This window comes from Prionailurus bengalensis, chromosome B2 (assembly GCF_016509475.1).
Source record: "Prionailurus bengalensis isolate Pbe53 chromosome B2, Fcat_Pben_1.1_paternal_pri, whole genome shotgun sequence".
NCBI lineage: Eukaryota > Metazoa > Chordata > Mammalia > Carnivora > Felidae > Prionailurus > Prionailurus bengalensis.
The window spans coordinates 3,342,161-3,359,233 of NC_057349.1; the positions used below are offsets into that span (position 1 = coordinate 3,342,161).

The 17,073-nt window shown below is 45.9% G+C and overlaps 3 non-coding genes across 3 annotated transcripts; 1 reads left to right on the forward strand and 2 right to left on the reverse strand.

Moving 5' to 3' along the window:
- Positions 1–1,988: 1,988 nt before the first annotated feature.
- TRNAV-AAC lies at positions 1,989–2,061 on the reverse strand. The gene has a single exon. It is a non-coding gene; the product is annotated as a tRNA-Val (tRNA).
- Positions 2,062–7,391: 5,330 nt separating this feature from the next.
- On the forward strand, positions 7,392–7,474 carry TRNAL-UAA. The gene has a single exon. It is a non-coding gene; the product is annotated as a tRNA-Leu (tRNA).
- Positions 7,475–16,515: 9,041 nt separating this feature from the next.
- TRNAR-ACG lies at positions 16,516–16,588 on the reverse strand. Its single transcript has one exon. It is a non-coding gene; the product is annotated as a tRNA-Arg (tRNA).
- Between the last annotated feature and the right edge of the window lie 485 nt (positions 16,589–17,073).

Below are 17,073 nucleotides of genomic sequence, written 5' to 3' on the forward strand. Positions count from 1 at the left end.
AGCAAGATCTATTGAGGGTCTAGATGAATCATCTTGATGTCGTTCAAGGGCAGTAGTTCATTGACCTCTATGCTGGCAAATAGGGATTAATGTGAATCAGTAAATCAATGTAATTTTCTCTTTGAATCTATTATGTCTGTGGCATTATTTTTGCTCCTTCCCGTTCTGATTCCTCCCCTCTAAAAAATCCATCTAAACACGTGACCTATCTAAATACGTGAATCATTTTGGGGCCGAGATTTTTATGGAGGATCAGGTTATGGGTCTCCTCACAGGTCACGTGCCAGCCCACGGATTGGCTGCCTTTGAGAGCTCTGACCTGGAAGTTGAGCGTCAGCATTACATGTGACAAAACATGGCCGTCCTCCAAGACCACGTAGCACTTTTGTGATTGCGGGCTGATGGTGGAGCGGTACCTATCCGATGAGACTGAAGACGTGGCCAGCTAGTGGATTGCTAGTAAATTACTCAGAGGTGGACATCTCATGGTTCCTTCAACTATTTTAAATGTTAGCATAGTTCCAGAACCAGTCTTCATATATCTTTGTCCTGAAAAGGGAAAATAACAGAGAAGAGAAAGATGGAATCAAAATCTACTTGTGACCTGTTGCTATTATCAAACTCTGGAAAATTCTTCAGTCTCCTCAGGGAAAGGAATTTTTTTTGTACTGTCAAAATTTTTTTGTACTCCTGTGTTTATATATATATATATACACACACACACAATGGAGTATCACTCAGCCATCAGAAAGAATGAAATCTTGCCATTTGCAATGATGGGGATGGAACTAGAGTGTATTATGCTAAGTGAAATAAGTCAGGGAAAGATGAATATCATATGATTTCACTCATACGCGGAATTTGAGAAACATACAGATGAACACAGGGGAAGGGAGGGACAAATAAGAAAAACAGAGAGGGAGACAAACCATAAGAGACTTTTAAATACAGAGAACAACCTGGGGGCTGCTGGAGGGGAGGTGGGTGGGGGTGGGCTAAGCGGGCGAGGGGCATTAAGGAGGGCACTTGCTGGGATGAGCACTGGGTGTTGTATGTAAGTGAAGGATCACTAAATTCGTCTGAAAGCAATAAAAGATACAAGTTAGCATGTCTAAAACAGAACTTCCAAGTTTTCCCTATCCACGCTGCTCCCTCCCGACGCCCCCATTTCAGTTAAGGGCAAGCCCATCCTTCCAGTTCTGCAAAAAACCTTCCGGGTCATCGCCGATTCTGCCTTTTCTCACTCTTCCCATCCATTTCCTCAGGGATTTCTCTCGCTCTACCTTTGAAGTATAGACCGTAACGACTTTCCAGCAACCCCACAGCCACCATGCTGTCCAAGCCACAGTTAGCTCTCATGGGCCGCCTGGTGACAGGGGCTCCGTAGTCTCCCATTCTCTTCTGCATGCAGAATATTCTCCACAGATCTGGCAGAGGCGTCCTTCTAAACGCTTACGTCGTGTAGAGTCATTTCAGTGCTTGAAACCCGGCGCCTTCCTATTTTATCCGAGTGAAGGCCGAAGTCCTTGAACAGCGGGCTAACAAGGCCGCCCTTGACCTGTCCGCTCCTTGCTGCCCCCTCTCCGCCTCCTGGAAGTCCTCTCCGCCGGGCGCCCTGCTGCGGTTGCAGGGGACTTCTTGATCCCTCCCTTGCGTGGACGAGCCACACTTCCCTCCCAGGCCTGTCCCCTCCGGTTTCTGCTCCAGGCGGATGCAGACGCCCGCCCCGCTGGACAGCCTCCTTCCCCTCCCCCCCGCAGCCCCGCAGAATCTTCCCCCACCCCGGTGGTGAGGACTCAACAGTGTCTGGTTGAACAAGGAGAGGAAGCGAGGCTCAGCTCTGGGCTTGTTTCTAATATAATTCTTGCAATTAAAAGTTCTGGGCTGCAAAGAGAGCACAAAGATTCGAGACTGGGTGGAAATGTGAGTAAATTTAGGTAGACGATTTCTGGAACAGAACTTGGGGAAAAAAAAAAAAGCAAACCTGCTGTTTCCGCCCGGTTTCGAACCGGGGACCTTTCGCGTGTTAGGCGAACGTGATAACCACTACACTACGGAAACCCGTTGGCCTGCAAGCTTTACTTTCCTGAATTAGTTAAATTTAACCTTAAATTTAGCCTTCCCTGGAGGCTGTACTCTGGGTGGAGGCAAATGTTTTCCACTCCACACTTTCCAGTTCTTTGACCCCACAACGTCTGCACTGGATAATTCGGGGCCAGGCCGGTGTTACCCCAGGGCCCAGCTACTCTGCAGACACCTGGCGGGGAAATCCTGGGCCGACTCCTGGGGGTGTCCTCATCTGCCGTCGGCTCCTGCCTCTGACCTTGCAAGACGCTCTGACCTTCACCTCTCCACGACTGAACAGTGTCCTGTAGGAGCCGGAGCCGACTGGCGAGAGGACGCTGGTCTCCGGCCACTGGTGGTGTCCACGTGGCCAGCACGCCCGCGCTGTGTCTGAACCGCTGGGCATCCCCGCGCAGCCATCGGTCGGGGCCAGGGTGGCCTCGCTTCCGCCGACCACCTAGGAGAGACAGGTACCAGACGTCGTCTCTGTTGCCAAAGGGGCAAACGGCCCCACGGACTCCTTGCTGTGTGGAGCCGAGGGGCCTGGAGAACTGAGATCCCATCAGGCACGACACCCACCTGAGCGCTTTTCCTTCGCGCTGGAGGCCTGTCGGGATCCTGGCGGTGAGGTTTGTTAGACACCCGCTTTAAACACTCCTGAATGAGACACTTTACCCAGGTTTGAAAACAAAAGTCAGGGCAGCGGTTCGTGCAAAGATGTACAACAAGAAATACATCGCCTGGATGGGCTTGGGAGAGTGTAAACACGAGGCAGGAAAAATTTATCCGTGGACTAATCAGCAGCGAGCTAATATGTAGATCTATTTCTCCCACTATGGGTTTATTAAGGTTTCGTGCATATATTGGCAGCTTCCTCATGCATAATTATCTCAGCTTAGCTTTGTGAACCGTATCCAGCGGTTTTTACCGAGCCTGAGGAATGTTAATAAAAAGTTCTCCTAAGTATGGTTATGGCTTTCATCAAAGAAAGACATATTTAATCAGCTTAGAACTGAAATGTAAGTTCCCCAAGGAAAAGGATGTTTTGTCTCTTGTACCCACCGCTTTATTCCGAACTGTTCAACAACGCCGGGCTGGTAATAGGGGTTCAATGGATGTTCCTTGAATGAGTGAATGGATGATGGATGAATTAATGAATGATTAAGCAGGACCAAGTAAAAATCAAGAATGGAATTTCGGACCTCTAAACCTAACTTTTCTCCCAGTGTATTCTAAAGAATGGGCCTTTCACACACGTGCCAGATGAGATGCTTTTAAGGTTCCTCAGCACTTAGAATGCCCTCCTCACTTGGCTTGTGATTAGACCGTCCTTGGACCTGTTAGCTGTAACCAATTTTTTTTTTTTGTCAGCTTCCTGCTCTTTCTTGCATTTGTGCCTGTCCTCAGCAACGACCTCGTGTCCTAATGTAGTGGCTGTTACCTGTACTTTGCCTGAAGAAGCCCCCAAATAAACCAAGTGCTGATTCCTTGTCCTGCTTTTTTTATTTCATAACAGAGAGACCAAGCTATTATTTTACAGTCTTTCCCATCCAGGGGATGTCTGCTCCACTGGGCTGCAGGGGTCTGGGGTCTGGCAGACTTTTCCATTTCCTTATTTCTTTCTGGCTACCATAAGGAGCCACCGAAAAAGCATTTTCAACAAAGCCTGAGCACCTGCGACTGGCAAATACTCTCAGGATACAGATCCAGGGGCACTGACTTGGGGGACAATTGTAGAAGCTATGGAGATATAGATGCTGCCAACTTTAGCTCACAAAGGATAGCTACACCAGCATAAGCTTCCATCAGCAGGACGCGAGGATTATTCTGTCCTCGTTCCTGCGGTAAAGAACACATGCGGTTTTCTGATTTTTCACACTTAACATATGTAGAGTCAGATCTCATTTTATTTTGCATTTGCATGCATTACTAGCAATATTAACTGTTTAATATCTTTGTTAATGTTTTCAGATTCTTCTTTATCTTGGCTTTGATGAGCACCCTGTTCCTTTTTTTTTTTACCCATCATATGTTGAATTTTCTGTCTGATTTTGCTGATTTCCACGACTTCTTACTCCATAATATAGAGCAGGCTGTCAGTTTTATTTTTTAAAAATTTAAAAGTTCATTTATTTATTCTGAGAGAGAGAGTAAACACAGGAGAGGGGCCGAGAGAAGGAGAGGCAGAATCCCAAGCAGGCTCCGCGCCATCAGCACAGAGCCCAACGCAGGGCTTGAACTCAGGAACCCTGAGATCATGACCTGAGCCGAGATCAAGAGTCGGACGCTTAACCAACTGTGCCACCCAGGTGCCCCTAAGCTGTCATTTTTAAATGTCTCAGTTATCTTTTACTTTAGTCATACCTGTCCATTTACTGTCCCATTGTGGCCTTCGCTTGAACATTTGATTTGGATGAAGTAAACCATACCAACCGTTGGAGCTTTTATTTTATTTTTTTTCCTTAAGTCCTCCCTGACCTCCAGGTCATAAAGACACTTTTCTACATACATTTCTATTAATTTTTACCTCTCACATTTAGGTATTTACACTCTCTAGCTAAGTGTATTTTATAAACTCTACAGACAATTCTACTCTGTGTTAAGAATCACAATAATCGCGGCAACAAAAGCAAAAATAAACAAGTGGGACTACATCAGATCAAAATCTTCTGCACAGCAAAGGAAACCATCAACCAGTCAACAAAAAGGCAACCTATGGAATGGGAGAAAATGTTTGCAAACCACGTATCCGATATGGGGTTAGTATCAAAAAAATTATAAAGGACTCATACAACTAATAGCAAAAAATAAACAAACACGCACACACATGCACACACACACCAAACAATCCCATTTTAAAATGGGCAGAGGATCTGAAGGGACATTTTTGCAGAGAAGACACCCAGACGGCCAACAGTCACATGAGAACGTGCTCACTCATCATCAGGGAAATACAAATGAAAAACACAATGAGATATCACCTCACACCTGTTAGGATGGTTAGTCTTAAAAAGATAAGAAATAACAGGTGTTGGTGAGGATGTGGAGGAAAGAGAACTCTCACCACGCACTGTTGGTGGGAATGTAAATTGGCGCAGCCCCTGTGGAAAACAGCACGGAGGGTCCTCAGAACTACCGTGAGATCCAGCAATTCCCCTTCTGGGTATTCATCAGAAGAAAGCAAAAACACTAACTTGAAAAGATAGATGCATCCCACGTTCACTGCGGTATTGTTTACAACAGGCAGGATGGGGACACAGCCTAAGTGTCCCTCGGTGTGTGAACGGATGAAGACAACGTGGGAAATATACACGAGGAATATCGTTCAGCTGAAAGGAAGAACGAAATCTTGCCCTTTGAGACAACACAAGTGGATCTGGAGGGCATTATGCTAAGTGAGATAAGTCAGAGAAAGACAAATACTGCATGACCTCACTTATGTGCGAAATCTTAAAACGAACAGGCAAAAACAAAAACAAAAACTTGAGTTCATAGATACAGAGAACAGATTGGCAGTTGCTAGGAGGTGGAGGGTTGGGGGGTGGGCAAAATGGGTGAAGGGGGCAAAAAGTACACATTTCCAGTTATAAAAGAAATAAGTCATGGGGATATAAGATACACCACGGTGACTCCAGTTAACGATACTGTATTGCATGTTTGCAAGTGGCTAAGAAAGTACATTTCAAAAGCTCTCATCACGAGAAAGAGAATCGTAACTGTATGGTGATGGACGTTACCTAGACTTATTGTGGTTATCGTTTTGCAATGTGCAATATTTAATCATTAAATTTTACACCTGAAAATAAAGTCATATGTCAATTATGCATCAAGTTAAAAAATTGGCAACAAAAAGAATCACAATAATAGAAAAATATAAAAGCCCTTGCGTGTGCCAATGTGTGGGAACTCCTTTCTCCGACATGCCCTTTGTTGCACCCACCACTCACTCTTCCCAGTTCAGCTCTGACCCAGGCACGGACTTGGCATTGACCCAGCCTGGATCTCCCTCAACAGGCAAAGGCAAGAAGCTTCTAGGCCATCTCTTGGCTCGCTAGCACAGAGTATCTAAAAGGCCGGAGACAGAGCTCTGAGCTGATGGACCAATGAAATGAGTGACACATTCCTTCCTCGTGGCTTTACCAGCCAAGACAGGACATGGTTTTGAACTTGGTGAGCTCTGTGCATTGCCAGCAAAAGCTGGACTCTTTCTGCCTCAGTGGTTTCAAGCCGGAGGAGGGCGGTGCTTAGACCTTTCATGCTTGTGTGGTACAGCTGACAATCTTCTCATATTGCAGTTCTCTCTCCAGGTAACCAAAATAGCACAGGAGTATTTATTTATTATGGTGGCTCTCAATAGGCGTTTTATGATGTTTGCACATTAATTCTATTCCAGACCCTACATCAGGATTAATTTCATCTCTGATTCCGGAAGCCTTCACAAACTTTCAAGACAAGCCCCCAAATCCCCATCTGGAACCTGCTTTAATGAGTTTTTCATCAGCCCACTCCCTGAAGTGTCTGACCGTGTCTTACTGACTTAGTATTACGTGCACCTGGCTCGGTGCCTAGCACACAGTAGGTGCTCAGGAAAGAGACTTCATCAGTGGAGAGTTGGAACTCTCGGTTAAAACACTTCCTTTATTAGAACCAATGTCACGTATTAAACTCCAAACTCCATATGTATGCGGTAGGGTTTTCTAAACTTACTCCAAGGGTAGGTTGTCTCAATATTAACTATTCTCTGGTTCCAGACCTGAAACCCTCACCCGGACAGTGAGATTCAATGGGCTCGGAATGGGGGCTGAGATTCAGCAGGCAAAACAGTGTTCTCTGATGAGTAATGAAAAGTACAGATACCACGTTTGTAGAGTTAGAGACATAGTTCACGCAGCTGCATTCTCCTCACCTCTCACTCCACTTCCTGTTCTCTTTGGTTTTCTTTCCAAATCCACTAAAAGAAGGGTCTTCTCTTGAGCATAAGTGGTGACAAAGTGAGTTGAATCTGATGAGTATTCCTGTAGCATCCTGTGTTTTTTATGTCATAATATTTCTCATTTTGATGCAGGTCTGTGAGATCAGGCATATTTCAGTCTTTCCCTAACACCCGCCATAATGTATGGTACAAATTAGTGATTAGGTAATAGTTGTTGAAAAGAAACATTTTCATTAGTTTTCTTTTACCCCCAAGAAGCATTATAAAGAATTGTTTCCTCTCAGCATGTTAAAGCCTGGCCACAGATTTCTCAGGTATATTCATAACTTTCCAGGAATTAGCAATTCTAATTAATTCTAATTCAGTAATTTTGACATCAGAGTTTGCATGTGCCACCGGGATGGCCGAGTGGTTAAGGCGTTGGACTTAAGATCCAATGGGCGTGTGCCCGCGTGGGTTCGAACCCCACTCCCGGTATGCATACTTTATGCGAGATAAAAATTCCCTCCTGGGGAGTCGGTCCAGTATTGCAGCTGGGTCTGAGTTTCTATTATCCAGCTTGACAAACTCTAATCAGTGGATTCAGATAAGCTACATGTAACGTCATCGCTGACCTGTTGGTGTTAAAATCCACTGTCTCGTTACCCTGTTTTCTAGGTGTTCCTTTCCTTTATCTTTCTTCCTGTCTTTGACACTTCGGAGCACTCTACGTGATTCAATTTTATCTTCATTGTGGCCTTACTGTTTGCCTTTGAAAACAACCTCGACTGGTTTCCCTGGGGTTTCCTGCACCCAGCTGCAATGAACCCAGGTCCACTTTTCAAATGGCATCATGCTGCTTCTTGAGTGGCTCCGAGTTTGCAACAGCGGGCTCCTGGCTCCTCTCTCCTCTGTGGTGTGTTCTCCGTCCCGCGCCTTGGCTCTCCCGTACATTCCACAGCTCATCAGCACGATTGCTTTATGCAGCTGATCGTATTTAGAGTGATTCAAATTGGGAAAAAATATTCCTTTTATGTACCTTCTTCACGGGGTAGCCACCTCCTTGGATATTCACTCTTTCTTGTGTCTCTGGGCTCGTATTCCTTCTCCCTGAATTCCTCCTTCTCACAACGTCTCCTGTTGCGCAGGTCTGCTGGTCAACCGCCCTTCAGATTTTGTGTGTCTGGGCAGACCTTAATGTCTTCTTCATGGTTGAAAAATATTTTTTTGCGTGATAGAGAATTCATGGTCAAGAGTTTCTTTTGGGGTTTTGTTTGTTTTGTCTCTCATCACTTTCAAGTGTCATTCCCTTGTCCTCTGGCATACTTAATTTCTGGTGAGAAGTCTGCTGTAATTTTTATCTTTTTCAGCTATATGTAATATGTATTTCGTTCTTTGATCGCCTTCAGCACTCTCTTTTATTTGTTTTCAGCAGTATGACTATGAGGTAGAGTCCCCCCCACCCCAACCAATATAAAATGCTTAGAGTTCTCTGATCTTGCAGCCAGGGTTGGATGAATTTCATTATCTTGGGAAAGTACTCAGTCTTTATCTCTTCAAATATTGTTTTCTATTTTTTCTCTCTTGCTTTGCCTTCTGGGATTTCAACAATAAATATATGAGACTATTTGGCATTAATCAAGAACTCTTTAATGATCTTTTTTTCCCAGTCTTTTTTTCTTGGTGTTTCAGGCTGGGTAGACTCTACTGACCTTCCTTCAACTGCCCCTCAGACCAGAGTCTCCTGGGGAGACATTAAAGGCATTCTTTATCTCTGTTACTGTGTGTAGGTTTTTACAGTTTTTTTTAGCATATCTATTTGACTTTTCGTTTCCAACAATCTACTGAAATTTCTCATCTGCTAACGTACGTGGTCCATTTTTCCACTGGAGCCTTTACCATAATAACCATGGGTACCTGAAATTCTCTTTCTGACAGTTTCATCATGTGAGACACATCTGAATCTCATTTTGCTGCTTTGTCTCTTGACAGTGAATGGTTTCTTCTCGCTTTTATGAGCGTCTCATAATTTTTCACTAGCTGCTGGACACAGTGTGAGGGCTGTAGCCAGTGAGGTTAGTAGTATCTAAGCCGGAGACCGATATGTCCCTTCTACTAGGCTATTCATGTGTGAGGTTGAAATTGAAGCAGGAGTTGAGATATGTTTGTATTTTATCGTTGCTATATTTTCCATCAGAGCACAACCGGCTTCAGATTCTTTTGGCTCTTCTTTGGGTTTGGGGTGAGGCTTAATTTCTTGCTTTTTCAATGTTTTTGCTCGACCCTCAGCTGTATGCCTTCTCTGTACAAGTTTCAGAGAGGGCTTCTCTCCTTGGGTTTCTTACCTTCCCCCAGCGCTACACTTCTGTTTCTTGATAACTAGCGCTCGCTGGTCTAGGGGGTCGTGTGGGAGGCTTGAGCCCCAGTCTTCTTGTGCTCTGTGATCCTGGGGCTCTGGGGTGTGACTTTCTCAGTCAGCCTGCTCGCCCCCCCACCCCCCACCTCCCACCCCCCCCCCCCCCGCAGCTGACATTCTCTAATATTCTGGGCCCAGTATGGTTTTCTGACACTCCCCCGGGGCTGAGATTTTTATTCTTTGATGCTTCCTTTAGTTTCTAACAGTGTTTGCTGTTTCTCTGTCAGTGTTTAGGAGTTTTGCGGTTGCCAAAATAAAAGCCCGGACTACTGACGGAGGCTTTCTCTACGCTCTTGCCCTGCCCCCGAGAGTGCTCGGTGAAGTGCGGGTAACCACCCCCCCTCCGCCCATCCAAACACTGGTCCCAGGGGTCCCAGCCCCCTGCTGGCCAACACTTGGGTTTCAGCAATTCACTACGAAATGATGAATTTTAGCTGGACTTTTCTGACCCTCTTGCCTGGAGGCCCCGTCTTCATCCCACTGCTTTTGGGTGAGACAGTGCTCATGTCCCATCTCTGCTGGAGGCAACTGTTTTCCTTAGATTGCATACTATCTGGTCGCTCTGAGACCTCAGCTCTTCATGGATTCACAGAAACTTATAATTTTTTTTTACATGATCTAGATTGTTGGTTGTTAGATTAGGAGCAACACTCTTTCCAGCTCTATTCATGTTAAGTGAGAGCTCGAGTCCTCTAGGACTTTAATCTGAACATAAATGACACCATACTATTCATTGCCTGTGATATTATTGTACTGACCTTTTGCGAATCCAGCATGATAAGAAATCACAGTAAGTCAGAGATAGATCTACTTATAATGATGGCGTGGTAAAAATGAGCATTTGATGTCTCTCTATCCAAAAATCCACTAAAAAAAGAAAGAAAGGGGGTGTTTTTTACAGCAGAAACACACAAGGACAATCATAGGAAAGTAAAGGGCGGCACCCAAGTTTTGAAAACCAAATGGCAGAAGGGCTGGCGAGATACTCGAGGAAAGGTTTGTTTTAAGCCAGAATTGGGAAAAGCTGAATAAAAATACAACTTGTCTTGTGAAAACTGACCTCCTAAACTTAAAAAATTGGCAGCTGCAGGGATTAATATGTAGACAGTGAAAGTAAGAGTGAGAATAGAATTTGGCTGAATGTCACTTGCAAGGAATTTAGAACTGCAGACCCTCTCCCTCAATTTCAAGATATGGGGGGGGGTACTACCCCTCCAGACTGTGGCAGGACATCTGGAGGATAATTTCATTGAGAAAAACAGAGGCTCACCTGCCTGGAAGACACCAACAAATTGGAAAGGTGTATTCCATGGTACAAACCAATGGAATTCTATCTTATCTTGGCTCCGATTCATAGTCAGGACTATCCTATCCTGCAGCACACTAGGTTTGTTTCTGAAAATCTGCCCAGCCCGCTTACGGACGCTGACGGGGAAGAGTTCCCCAACCAACTGGCCCAGCCATATCAACCGAAAATGAATTTCCCCTTTAAGAGCTCCACCCAAATGCTCTGAGCTTCTGGTCAGGCAGGAATTGGAGGGAACGGGCCTAGATACTGCCTACTAAGTAAGGGTGAAGGTCTCAAGTTACACCTGGCCTTCTCCAACACCACCTTCCTTGCTGGTCAAAGGTGGGGGTCTGAGCTGTCCACTGGGTCCTTTCAGATGGTGAACGGGAGGGAGGGCGGGGGTATTGGGACAGTGTTTCCTGCGGTGTGTTGCTGGAGTAGAGTTTTCCTGTGTGAAAGTTGTCTGTCTTGCTCGGCTGCTGTCTTCCTGATCATTTGGCTGGAGAGAGATGGCTTTCCTGTAATTTCCTGGGTGATAGGAGTGTCTTTGGTCCTACTGAGGTGCCTCCGGCTGGGCTCCTGGTGGCTCCCGGATGAGGGTCACCAGAAAGACCAAGCCATGATTAGAAGCTGGGAATGCTCAGCCCTGCCCCCAATTCTCTTAAGAAGGGAAAAGGACTGAAAATGGGGTGTGTGATCAATCACATCCACATGATGAAGCCTCCATAAAAATCACCGAAGTGTAAGATTCAGAGAGCTCTAGGTTGGTGAACTCAACTCACTCAACTCACTTGAGTTTGTACCTCAGTGTACTGGGAGGGTGACCTCCCCCCAGCTCCCCAGGGACAGGCACTCCCGTGCTTGAGATCCTCTCAGACCACAGGTGCCTGCCCAACCGTATCCTTTATCAGACCCTTTAATAACCTGCTAGATGTGTGTAAGTGTTTCCCTGAGCTCTGTGAACTGTGCTAGCAAATAACGGGGAGGCGCTCATGGGACCCTCCAATTTGTTGCCAAGTTGGACAGAGTTGTGGGTAACCTGGGGCCCACAACTCGCCTTTGACATCTAAAGTGAGCGCAGTCTCGTGAGACTGAACCCTTAACCTGTGGGATCCGACACCAGCTTCAGATAGAGAGTGTCAGAATTGAGTTACACCCAAGACATCCAGCTGGTGTTGAATTGCTTGGTGGGAGGAAAAACCCCACACATTTGGTGACCACAAGTGTAAAGTGTTCTGTGTAAGTTGTAAAGGAGACACGCAGGAGAAAAAAACCAGTTTTTTTCTCCCTAACACACTTCTCAGCCCAAATTCCTCCTTTTATTTTTTCCTTTTTTTAATTTAAATTTTATTTAGTTAACATGCAGTGCCATATTGGTTTTCGGAATAGAAGTCAGTGATTCATCACTTACATGCAATGCCCAGTGCTCATCACAACAGGTGCCCTCCTGATACCCATCACCCATCCATCCCCCCCCCCCCCAACTACCTCCATCAACCCTCAGTTAGTTCTGTATCTTTAAGAGTCTCTTTATGGTTTGTTTCCCTCTCTTCTCCGCCCCCCCCCCCCCCACTTCCCATCCATTCATCTGTTTTGTTTCTTAAATTCCACATATGAGTGAAATCATCCGGTATTTGTCTTTCTCTGATTGACTCATTTTGCTTAGCATAATACACTCTAGCTCCATATGTGTCATTGCAAATGGCAAGATTTCATTCTTTTTGACGCTGAGTAATATTCCATTAATCGGCCAACGGACATTTGGGCTCTTTCCATACTTTGGCTATTGTTGATAGTGCTGCTATAAACATGGGGGTGCATGTGCCCCTTCGAATCTGTATTTTTGTATTCTTTGGGTAAATACCTATTAATGCAATTGCTGAATTGTAGGGCAATTGTATTTTTAGTTTCTTGAGGAAACTCTATGCTGTTTTCCAGAGTGGCTGCACTAGTTTGCATTCCCACCAACAGTGCAAGAGGGTTCCCCTTTCTCCGCATCCTTGCCAACGTCTGTTGTTTCCTGTATTGTTATTTTAGCCATTCTGACAGGTGCGAAGTGGTATCTCATCGTGGTTTTGCTTTGTGTTTCCCTGATGATGAGTGATGTGGAGCATCTTTTCATACGTCTATTAGCCGTCGGATGTCCTCTTTGGAAAAGTGTCTATTCATGTCTTCTGCCCATTTCTTCACTGGATTATTTGGCTTTTGGGTGCTGAGTTTGATAAGTTCTTTATAGATTTTGGATATTAACCCTTTACCCAATATGTTGTTTGGAAATATCTTCTCCCATTCCATAGGCTGCCTTTTAGTTTTGCTGATTGTTTCTTTCACTGTGCATAAGCTTTTTATCTTGATGAAGTAGCAATAGTTTATGTTTGGCAAATTTGTCTTTTTAGACAGCTTTTTGAAAAGGGATCTGGGCCTTAAAATTTTTCTCCTTGTAGAGGCACTGAAGTTTAAAAAAAATTTTTTTTTTCAACGTTTATTTATTTTTGGGACAGAGAGAGACAGAGCATGAACGGGGGAGGGGCAGAGAGAGAGGGAGACACAGAATCCGAAACAGGCTCCAGGCTCTGAGCCATCAGCCCAGAGCCTGACGCGGGGCTTGAACTCACGGACCGCGAGATCGTGACCTGGCTGAAGTCGGATGCTTAACCGACTGCGCCACCCAGGTGCCCCGGCACTGAAGTTTTAACAGTAGAGGGCGCTGGAGAGGCACTGCAGGAGGAAGAGTTTTGCTTCGGTTCCCGAAGTTCCTACAGCCCTCAGCCTGTTCCAGCTCTATCGTACTGACTTCCAAAAAAGTGAAGGAAGGAAATTGGATATTCACTGATCCATTTACAAATAATTATTGGACATCGCATATGGTGACTACTCCAGGATACAAAAAGAATTAAGAGTAGTTGTGGGGATCATACAAAATCAAAAAGGGTTTCCAGTAACTGCTGGAGCTCTTATTACCAGCTCTCAAATGTAAAGTCATAGATCAAGGACAAAATATCCAATTATTGCAAACCAAATCACTGATAATCTCATTGCATCGGGGAGAAGCATCGTCGTCAGATGAGAATTCTGAATTTTTTGGTGTCCAGGTGATAGTTTATGGTGGTTCAGTCATGTGCTACGCAGAGTGATTTTTCATGGAACTTTTTCCACATGCCACCCAGTCTTCCTGGCTCTTCCTTGAAAACTTCTGTTCCTGCCACCTTCGGAAGTTGCCTCTACGCAGTAAATGTCAGGCTTTGTCTTTCTCATTATAGAGCAATTGAATAAGTCAGGTTTCATCACGTATAAATCCTCCAAATGGTCTTCAACAAAACTAGGACTAACATTTTCCAGATGACGAAGCCTGTAGACAGAACCTCACCAAATTGCCATCCACAATCTGTGTACTAAGCAGGCTCTTTAACCAGCCCTCTTGCAAAGAAAAAGAAAAGCAGGTAAAGAAATCCAGTACGAAAAGGTTTTGCTTTCACACACTAGGAATTGCTTTTGGAGAAGAGCACGTTCATTTTTTGGCGTAAAAACCAGTTTCTTTGGAATGTGACACCCCCCACAACCCTGGCAAAGTGATGGCACTTTACTGATATTACCACATCCATAACCACAAGAAGGTGTGGGAGTTAACAAATACCATATAATAAGTAAACTTAATTTTCCAAGTAGCCGTATGTAAAAAGTATAAATAAACAAGTGTGATTGATTGTAACGTTTTTATCCCAAACATTATTCCATTAATAAGGAATTGCACATTCTTTCTTTTTTGAATTAAGTTTTAGAAACATGTGCTAATGGCTATTGTTTTGGACAGTGCAGCTCTAGAACATTCTGAGGGAAAACAAAAAACTTTTCTCTTCTCAGAAAAATAATCTCAGCTGATGCTTTTATGGGGAGGAGGAGTTCCCAACCTGCAGATCAGAGAAAAGAAAAAGAAAAAGCCTGTTTCCTCCTTTACGCCCAATAGTGTGATTATTCTACGAAAGGTCTTTTTGTTTGTTTGAGGGGGAGGTGGAAATAGACTTCTTTCTAAAACAAGCCACCACCACCAACATGAAATAAAGTATTTGGTGATATGTACACGTTTAGAACAAAATCTTGAGGAAAACGAAAACTGAGGAGAGAAGCGATCGGTTCCCTTAAAATTAATTAGCTTGGTTAAAGCACAGCGGAATAAAGCTGAAGTGGGGATTTGCATCTCCGTGGAGAAGCTCTATTTTTCTCTTTTCCAGCCTCTGGTGGATGGATGTCCCCCGTCGGTGTTGGCTGCACAGAGCGGGTAGAGCAGGTGCCACCGCAGGTGTGGTCTGCGGGACGGTCGCGCGCGCACCTCTCACTGACGGGTCCCGGGCTGCACCCCAGGAACCGGCGTGGAATCCGGGGAGCGAGACGCAGAAAGCCGGCTTTTCCCCCTTCCGTGGCTTTCCTGCGCGCTAAACTTTGAGGAGCACCGACTCTAGAGGCTCCCAACCCCTTAGACCATCCGTCCCTCCTTCCCGCCTTGTAATGCGCTTCCAGCCCGACGGCCCGTGTACCTATCGAAGGAGGTCTGGACGCGTGGCAGGTTCATTCTCCGCGCCAGCACCCGTGACGGCGCACACCGTGCCACCGCGTTTTTGTGACATAAATCCGTGCATATCCGCAAGCCGAGGTGCCCGTTGCTTGTTTGCGCCTTCCCCGCCCGGCTTCGGCCTCTCCCCCTGCCCCGGCTTTGGGGTCGAGCGCGGGAGCCCGTGTTCAGGGAGGCGCACCTGTTCGGGGAGACCCCGCCCAGGGCCGCCGCCCCCTCGTCTCCCGACCCCCTCCCCTCTCTGTCGTCAGGCCCCCTTCCGTCCCGGACCCTTTGCGACTGCAAACAGTTCCTCAGTCTCAGCCTGCCGCGGTCAGGCGGCCGCGCCGTGGGTGACCTCGCGGGGCGCGGCGGGGACAAGGAGGCTCAGTCGCTTTCGTGCGTGTTCGGGGCGGGGGGACCTTTGCGGAGAACGCAGAACTGAGGGTCCACGGGAGGCTCTGGTTTCGTTCGTCCGCGGCCGCGTCTTTCTCGGTTCCACATGTCCCTTCTCTTTCCTCCGGGCCGGGGACCGAGGGACAGAAGGTGTGCAGGAGAGAGAGAGCCCGAAGAGGGAGAGCCCTTGCCCAAGTGGGGGACAACCTAGTGAAGAAAATACTGGCCAAGTTTTATTTTTTGACACTTCTTTGGTTTTTAAAAAGTAAGGTGTAATTCACATACCTTAAAATTCACATGAAAGTGCACAGTTCAGTGGTTTTTAGTATATGCAGACTTGTGCAACCATCGCCATGATCTAATTGCAAAACATACTCATCACTCCCAAACACATTCTGTCCCTTTCCACCCGGTTCCCCAGCTCCTGGCAGCTACTAGCTCTTTGAATGTGCCTGTTCTTGACATTAAACAGAAATGGAATCATACAGGAGGGCCTTTTGTGTCTGGCTTTTTTTTTTTTTTCCACTTAGCATGATGTCTTCAAGGTTCATCCAGGGTGTAGCATGTATCAGAACCTCATTCCTTTTTATGGTCGAATGATATTCCTTATTTGATCTTCGAGCTGTCTTTCCAAAGATCCTTCAGTCAGCTCTCTCACTATCAGCAAAAGGAAGCAGGTGAAAAGGGAAGTTGAGAGGACAGACAATTCCAGCATCCATTCAGACTTGTTGGAGAGCCCCGGCTGGGTGGCGTGGCAGCACCACGTGAGCTCAAGAGCCAGACCAGAGCAAGTGCCTTCCAAAGGACTAAAAATCTGTTTCTCTTACCCACTTGAAGAACTTACACAGAAAGACATTCTTACCAAAAGGAGGGAGGAAAAACGAGAGGAGGTACGAGCCAGCCAGGAGTCGAACCTAGAATCTTCTGATCCGTAGTCAGACGCGTTATCCATTGCGCCACTGGCCCCCTCGGCTGCTGTGTGTCGATTATCCATCATTCATCGGAATCGTCGAGACGCAGTTGCTCCGTGATGCGGGCAGAAGTGAGTTGAAGAAAGACCTGTGGACTCCGGCAAAGCTGACTGATGGGGTCTTTGTGGTTAGCTTGTATAAGTTACATCCTCTGAAAATAGTTGCGTGTATGAAAGGGTTTTCCGCCTCGAAGCATCACGTATGTGACAGGATGACTGGTGTTTGCATTTTTCCATCTATGTGCTTGCCTGTTTCTACTCGTGAATGTTCCGTCAGTTTATGCAGCTGGTTCATGGCTCCGTCAGCCATCTCGTTTTGTTTACGTGCTTAACACTGATGCTATGTGTGGCTCAGTCATAGCGAGCCCTATGATGTAAAATTTTGATATCGTGAAAAAGAAAGTGGAATAAAATACCTTATTTGAGTGATGAATCATATGTTTCCACCTCACTCTCTGAAGACCTGTAACTCAAGACGGAG